Consider the following 8,007-nt stretch of genomic DNA (forward strand, 5'->3'; position numbering starts at 1 on the left):
AACAAGTACCTCCTCATCATCTTTGAGCATGGATGACCCATCATATTTCGTACCACTTCTTAAGGAGATAGCATTAAGGGTAGCATGTGGTTGCTCACCTTGAGGGGGTAGTTGACCCGATTTGCTTGAAGAGCTAGATGAGGCCAACTGAGCCATTTGTTGCGCCAACATTTTAATTGCGGCATTTTGATCTTGCTCGTTCTTTTGGATTTGAGCCAACAATTCCTTTTGCATACGGATTATCAAGCCCTCAAGCTTACCTCCCTCTTAGTTATTTTGTTGGGCATTTTGTGGTGGAGGTTGTGTTTGTTGGAAATTGTTTTGTGGGGGCCTTTGTTGATTTTGATAACCCGGTGGAGGGATATATTTTTGTTGTTGAGGGACATAGGCATTTTGTTGTGGTGGGGGTTGTGGTTGAGAGTTTAGCACATTGTTGCTTCTATAAGACATATTCGGGTGAAATCTTGAATTTGGGTTATATGTGTTTGAGAATGTACCCGGTGGATAAGCATTTTGTGCATTTTGTCTTAAAGCTAGAAAGGCATTTACCTCTTCAATGGGAGCTTGGCAATGAGCGGCATAATGACCCACACCTCCGCAACCTTCACACACAACGATTTGGCTTGTTGAGGACATAGCATTGACTTGTTGAACGGAATCTCTAGCATCCCTTTCCGCCAATTGTTGTTGGAGCAAAGCAATTTGAGCTAGCAAAACGGAGTTGTTAGAGGATTCTTCTTTACCTTTGGATGGCACAACTCGGGAATTGACATATTGGGCATCATGGACCGCCATAGATTCGATCGTGGCATGAGCAAGGTCGGTGTCAATTTGATCAAACCGCCCATTGTTGGCGGAATCAAGAATCCTTCGGGACTCGGCACAACATCCATTGTAGAATGTTATTGCTAGAAACCAATCATCTAGCCCATGATGTGGGCATTGCCTTTGAAGCTCTTTGTACCTCTCCCAAGCCTCATATAAGCTCTCAAGAGCTTGTTGACGGAATCCGGTGATTTGGCTCCTCAAAGTTTGAGTTTTCTCCGGTGGAAAAAACTTTTGATAGAAAGCAAGAGCCAAAGTCTCCCAATTGGTGATTCCCATGGCGGTGCGGTCAAGGCTATTGATCCAAAGCTTGGCCTTGTCCTTCAAAGAGAAAGGGAAAAGTATTTCCCTTATTTGGGCTTGGGTGACGCCCGTTTGATGGATCATGGAGCAATAGTCACAAAAGTTTTGCACATGCAAATTGGGATCCTCCAAAGGACTTCCCCCAAATTGCTTCCTCTCCACAAGGCTAATGAATGCCGGTTTGATCTCGAAGTCCGGCGCGGTGATTTGAGTGGTTGTGATTTCGGCTGGAAGCATGGCCGCGGTGGGCTTTGAGTGATCGGAAAGTTTCACCATCTTTTTGGTAGTAGATGGTGGTGGTGGTGGAGTTGATGAACAAGAAACCTCCTCTTCAAGAACCTCTAGATCGTCTAAGTAAGACTTTCTAGCACTTTCAACTTGTACGGGTGAAGTGGCTTCTTTCACTTCCTTCCAAAAACGTCGTCTTCTCCTAAATGTTTTCTCGGGATCGGAATCCGGTGAAAGCAATTCTCCACTACGAGAGGACCTGGGCATAAGACAACAATTTCTAGAGAAGTGATAAGTATCGGTCTCAAGGAACAAGTGTTCCCCAAGAAAAGGAAACAAGATAAAAATCGACAATTCAAAAAGCAATAAAACCGTTTCCCCGGCAACGGCGCCAAAATTTGATAGATTTATCGCATACCTATGCAAAGATAATTTCCCTAGACACAAATTAATGTAGTAATAGGGGTCGAACACAAGGAAACGGGAATTGCGTCGTGAATTGCTATGGGTAGATTTTTATCAAGGTCGATTACGATTTGGATTTGGTTTATTTGGTTGGTGATTAATAAAAGTGCAATATAAACAATATGATAAGAGATAGTCTAAAGGGTTCGGGTCACTCATACAAAGGTAAACATATGAACATGTTAAACTCGATACTAATAATTTTGTCAATTGTTTAGGTTTAAAGATACCCACCTTACGGCATTAGTATCAACCATAGACCGGGTCCTAGCTCGTCCATGACTAGGTCGTCCTACCACACATGCTTAGTCTAATTCAATTCCGTGCCTCTCGACTTTAGAACGAATGAACAAATTTAATCTACGACTACGGTCGATAATCAAAGATTAAGCGTAACAAAGCAAACATGTGATGGAAACAATTGAACAATATTATTATAAACTTATTTAAACATGTTATATATTTGATTTTGCATGGCTCCCCTAGCCTTTAGACTAGGAAATTTAGCTACTAATACTAAAATGTAAAAAGGAAACTAAATTATAAGTAATATTGAACATGGTTATATGAATTATATTAATTAGGTGATATAACATACGAAAAGAACAAAGCTAAAGTAAATACGGGATACTTGATTATAATAACTATGTGGTAACTAAAGCAATAATGTAAATTGTAAACTTGGAATTAGAAATACCTTATAAAGGAGAACTTATATGGAAGAACAAATAACAAATAACCAAAAGCTTAAATATCAAATGCTCGAGAATATCTTGAAGTACAAAATGTTGAAAGATTAACTAAGGAATGCTTAACAACTTATAAATTAAAATGAAAACTAATGAGAGAAAACTTATAATGCTTGAGGCTTATTGTAGTAAACTTGGACGTAAAATGAGATATCCAAAACCTAGGAATACCTCTCCTATTTATAAGAGAGGAGAAGGAAACGTAAGAAACCAAAGGGCATGCAACCCCGATCGGGGCCGCCAACCCCGATCGGGGTCGTGTGTTCCTCCGTTATTTGCCTTAATTTTTCTCTTAATTCCTTGGAGAATCCTATGTGGGTGATTAAATGTGCGATTAATCACCCGGTTAATGCTTGCATTTGGCATCTTAAGATCTTTTGGAATCCCATGCTTTCCCCTTGACTTTTGACTTGCAATTTGGACTTGACTTGGATGTTTGATCTCATTTGTATTTTGCTAATTGATCCAACAAATTCTCATGCAAAAATCCATGCAACTTGAGGCACAAAGTCCATGCAACATCCAATCCTTAGTCCATTTGGTCTTCTTTCCTCTTAGCTTGCAATTTCTAGTACTTTGTAGTTATTTTAGCTCCAAAAGCTTATTCCCTACAAAATATGTCAAAGTATCCAAAACAACTAGAAATGCAAATATTAGCTATAAAACACTTAAGATAAGTGATAAAGACATGTAAAATCAAGCTAATATAGGGGGTTAAAACGTATAAAATATGCACTTATCATTCGTGTTTTTAAAAGGGGATGCAATGCATGAACTAGGCTACATGCAATATTGAAGTGACAATACAAATTATGCTAAATGGATGCAAGTCCTATATGTGACAATATATTACAAAATTAAAATCTAATGCAAGCTTAGATGAATGCAACTACATGATCACTAGGATAAATATATTACAAGTAATCTAAATGCATACAAAAGGAAATATGAATGAGAGATTTTGGATTAAGGGAGTCATACTCGGCTTTGGATTTGAAAGGGAGAAAAAGTAGGCCACGAAGATCTAGGCCATCTAGGACTAATCGCCCTCCTCATCATCAACAACATTTCCCGTTCCGAACTCGGGTTCCCGGATGAAGTCATCCGTGTTCATGCCCATGGTGTAGTCACCCGCGCCCGTGGTAGTGTCGATGAACAACTCTTGGTTCCCTCCCAAACCACTAGCAAAGCCGGCCTCACCAAAAATGGAGGGAGCACCTCTAAACCATCGAGTATCATGCCCCTCCCCTTCAGTAGAGGCCGGGGTGGGGAAAACCGGGGCGCTAAAGTAATCCGGCTGGATGTTCATGTCGGCATAGACAAAGCTCCTGTCCTTTGGGTACCCACCATCCGGCTCAAGGTAGTAAGAGGGTACAAGGCTGGAAGGGTGTTTGTAATGCCTCCTCCGATAGTCATCAAAGATAGGGAATTGCCCCGTAGCTTGGTCGAAATAAATCTTATCTAACCGTTGTTCTATGCCCCGCCTCTCACTAGCGGCCGTTTGTAATCCCAACCTCATGTCATTCATGAATGACACCAAGTCGGAGTGGAGTGGGGTTGGTTGAGGAGGTTGATGAGAAGAGGATCCTTCGCCAAATTGAGGATTCCACTGGTTGGATTGAAAGACGGAGGGAGTAGGCATCATGAATCAGAGATTGGACTCGGTTTGAGTCGGGTTATCCCTCCCATAGGTGATAGGATGCTCTTGGGGAGGTTGGGATGGATCCTCCTCCGCTTCAAGTTCAAGGAGGTAGGAGTCTTGGTCGGGCTTAATTTTCATTTTGTCGGCGCTTGGAAGCGGGATGGAGTTCCGCTTTTGAACTTGCCAATAGTCAAGGCAGTCGAACGGGTTTTGCTTGATCCATTCAAGAGATTTTCTCATGTAGTCCTTTGTGATGTAGGTCTCCCCGAGTAGCCACATCATGGTGGATAAGTCCACCGGTCGATCAAGGCTCTTGGCTATGCGGGTGATGATGCCACCCACATGAAGGGGAACCCTTTTCCCCGGAGAGTTAGCCAATTTGGCGAGGTGGAGGGCCATGTGGTGAGGAATATTGATTTTATTGGGTTTGGGCTTCGTGAACAAATAAGAGCCCAAAATTTCAGGTTCGATACCCCTAAAAACCCAAGGCTCATCGACGGCAAAAACAGTACACCCCATAAATCGATGCCATATTCTCATGGGTGCATTATGACAAGAAGTAGCCGGTCTTTTCGTACCATTTCTATCCTCTAGCCCCGAAATAGCTTTCCACACTCCGCGCAAAGTGAAGGGTGTCGGCTGCCTTGTGTGAAGGGGCATTTTCTAACCCGAAAATATTTGCAAGTCGGGCAAGGGAGATAGTGTGGTCTCGATTCATGAGACCAAAATGGAGTTGGGTGACCATACCGGTTCCTCTATCCTTATCAATACGCAAGCTACTCAAAAATTCCCATGTAATTCGGGGGTAAGTCCGCTCATGCATATTATACATTCCTTTCATACCGACTCCCTTAAACAAAGCTTCCATTTCTTTGTCCAAACCTAGGTTTCTCATAGATGCGCGACAAATAAACCTAGTCGGGGTTAGGGGGTGTTGCTTGAAGAGGATAAATTTACCTTTTTGAGTTTGAGTTACAAACTCGACCTCCGGAAAATCGGGATCCGGGTTGGTATCGTTGGCCGCCGCGTCAACAAGTTGTTGTTGTGCCCTTGCAAGGTCGCCTCGTGTTCGCTTTGTTGGGAAATGTGTCCTCAACAATAGTGCGATCATGTGATTTAAATATCATTATTAAATCTCATTTTAAAGAATACAATTGGGAAGTAATTTTTTGTTATCACAATGGTCAACATATATCGGTAATGATTGGTCGACTAGAGTTTGACATTACATCGTCGTGTGACGGTGGTGATCGATTGACCCCTAGGTCATACCTATAGGGCAATACTCTTAATTGATCATTTAATTAATCGTATAATGTTACGAGTTAATTAAATTACTTGAAAAATTGACGGACGATTTTGGTAGTAAAATTTACGTATCAAATTGAAATGTGATTAAATGAGATGCGGTTTGAGTAATCGAATTGTATCATTACTCGGATGAAATTATTGTTTAAAGAAACAATCGGAATTGAATGAATTTTTATAAATGCAATCTGTTGTGATTTATAAATTGGTAAAATATTTTGGCACAAGTAATTATAAATTACTAAGTCGATTTTTGTATGTGACGTATTTTTAATACGTTGATTTTAATATGTTAAAAATACATAACATATTTATGTGACATGTGACATGTGACATATTGTAAATTGACAAAATAATATGGAATCCATATTAACTAAAGTGCCGAAATAATAGAGGTGCATTAGCTAAAATTGTGTTTATATTTTAAATAGAAAACATAATGATGAAATAGCTAGGTAGCCATGCAACCCTATTCACCTTGTGAAGACCAATATGGGCATGCATTGGCTCCCCTAAAGCACCTCCACCCACCCGGTTTTCCAAGAGAGAAAAGGCAAGGGTTTTGTCTTATTTTTCAATATACACTACTTTGTTTAGTGTGTGAGAGATTCATTCCATTCATTAATCTAAAAATAAGAATTTTTAGAGAGATAAAAAGCTCCCATCTCTTCCTCCCCTAAACCGAAATATTCAAGTGTTCAATAATATTTTGGTTCAATTTTCTTCTAGATTTATATTATACTAGTTCTTATAATATCAATCTTAATTAAGAGAAAGCCTTGGGTATAAAGCTTAGGGAGAGATCCTACACTTGGATCTTGGTTCATCCATAAGGAAAGCTCAAGAACAAAAGAAAAGGAGATTTCTTTTGTGCCCAATAAAACCAAAACCCTCAATGTAAGGACATGATTTCTCCTCTATTTTATTATTGTTTGCATGCATAAAATCCACATTTAATTTTATGACAAATTAATTTCGACATATAAGAGTATGTTAGTATGTATATGAATTTATATTTCCTTCAATCGGTATCAAGAGCCACGGTTGTTTGCATGCAAATCGGTTAAAAGTTTTTCCGAGTTATAAGAATAACAAATAAAACTTGTAAAATTTGTGTTATTATGATATATCACGAAATTAAACCATGCATGTTAATATTTCTGGTCCTAAAATGTTTTAGGATATTTTGGTTAATTTTTCGGATTTTTATTGTTCATATTTCACTATAATGACATTTAAATGTGATTTTATGAGTAAAAATGTCATTTTTGGTCTAAAATTAGCTATACTTCGAATTTTAAGTTGATTTTTGGATATGTTGTCACATATATTATTTTGAGATAACCTGTAAATTTTCATAATTTTTGGACTTGTTATGCTCGAAAAATGAATTTTTCATTATTAAATTCGGATTTAGGTGAAAAATAGGTTAATATGAGTTAAATTTCGAATCTGGTCATAGAAAATTAATATGTTGTCACATGCAATTTTACAAGATGTGTGTAAAATAATTGGCTATAAAGAAGTATTTTTGCATGATTTATGGATTTTTGAAGAAAAATAGCATAAATAGTGACATTATTAGTGGAAAATTAATAAAACATAATCTATGACTTAGGAAAAACGTCTAATGTTGCATTTTATTATCTTTTTCAGATCTAAAATTGAAAAGTTAGTGAAAATAATTTTTCCATGTTTTTATGATTATTTTATTAAAAATCGATAAACCGCAACATTGTTTTTTCCGGTAAATTTCGAAATTTTTAACATAAGATTTTGAACATTATGAGTGTCATGGAAATTTTTCAGAATGTTCATGAGTTTAAATTTCAAATTTTGAATTTATTTGAAATTTTGTGATTTATTTGAAGTTTAATAGCTTATTTTTGTAATTTTAGTCCATTTATGAACAATTTTATATGATATGGGTTAATTATGGTCAAATTATTAGTGAAGACTATATTTTGAGTCCTAAGAGGTTAGGGTAATTAACTTATGCATAAATATGAGTTTATGTATTTTTGTGATTATAAAATGTTGAAATCACAAAATCCGTAAAAACCGAGTAATATACGATATTGGCTAATTAAAAGGCGATTTAGCATAAAATTGAGCATGTTCATACATATTATAATGCTGCATTTTTCTTTATGATTGTCATAATTTTAATTTATGTAATTTTGAATTATGTAATTTTACTTAGTATGGCCTTAGATTTAATTGGTATTTCCCGAAATGTATGGGAATATCGATTCGGTTGTAATTTTATTGTGATCTCGTATCACCGTTTTGTAATTTAATAGATTTATTTTATTTTAGTTACAAATGTATAATAGGAAATTATGTAATTTATTATGTAATTTTATTCATTCCGGGGTTCCCAAAGACGGATTTCTTCAAGAATGGCGATACATAAAGACGGTGTTACCTCGAGATGCGTGCCACAACCGAAGTTCAAGGGACCAATGGAGTTGGTTTCCGAATATG

The 8,007-nt window shown here is 37.4% G+C and overlaps 1 non-coding gene across 1 annotated transcript; it reads left to right on the forward strand.

The window, feature by feature from the left end:
- The first annotated feature begins 925 nt into the window (after window positions 1–925).
- LOC141624729 (small nucleolar RNA R71) lies at window positions 926–1,032 on the forward strand. Its single transcript, XR_012534534.1, has one exon. It is a non-coding gene; the product is annotated as a small nucleolar RNA R71 (small nucleolar RNA).
- The last annotated feature ends 6,975 nt before the right edge of the window (window positions 1,033–8,007 follow it).

This window comes from Silene latifolia, chromosome X, assembly GCF_048544455.1.
Source record: "Silene latifolia isolate original U9 population chromosome X, ASM4854445v1, whole genome shotgun sequence".
Taxonomy (NCBI): domain Eukaryota; kingdom Viridiplantae; phylum Streptophyta; class Magnoliopsida; order Caryophyllales; family Caryophyllaceae; genus Silene; species Silene latifolia.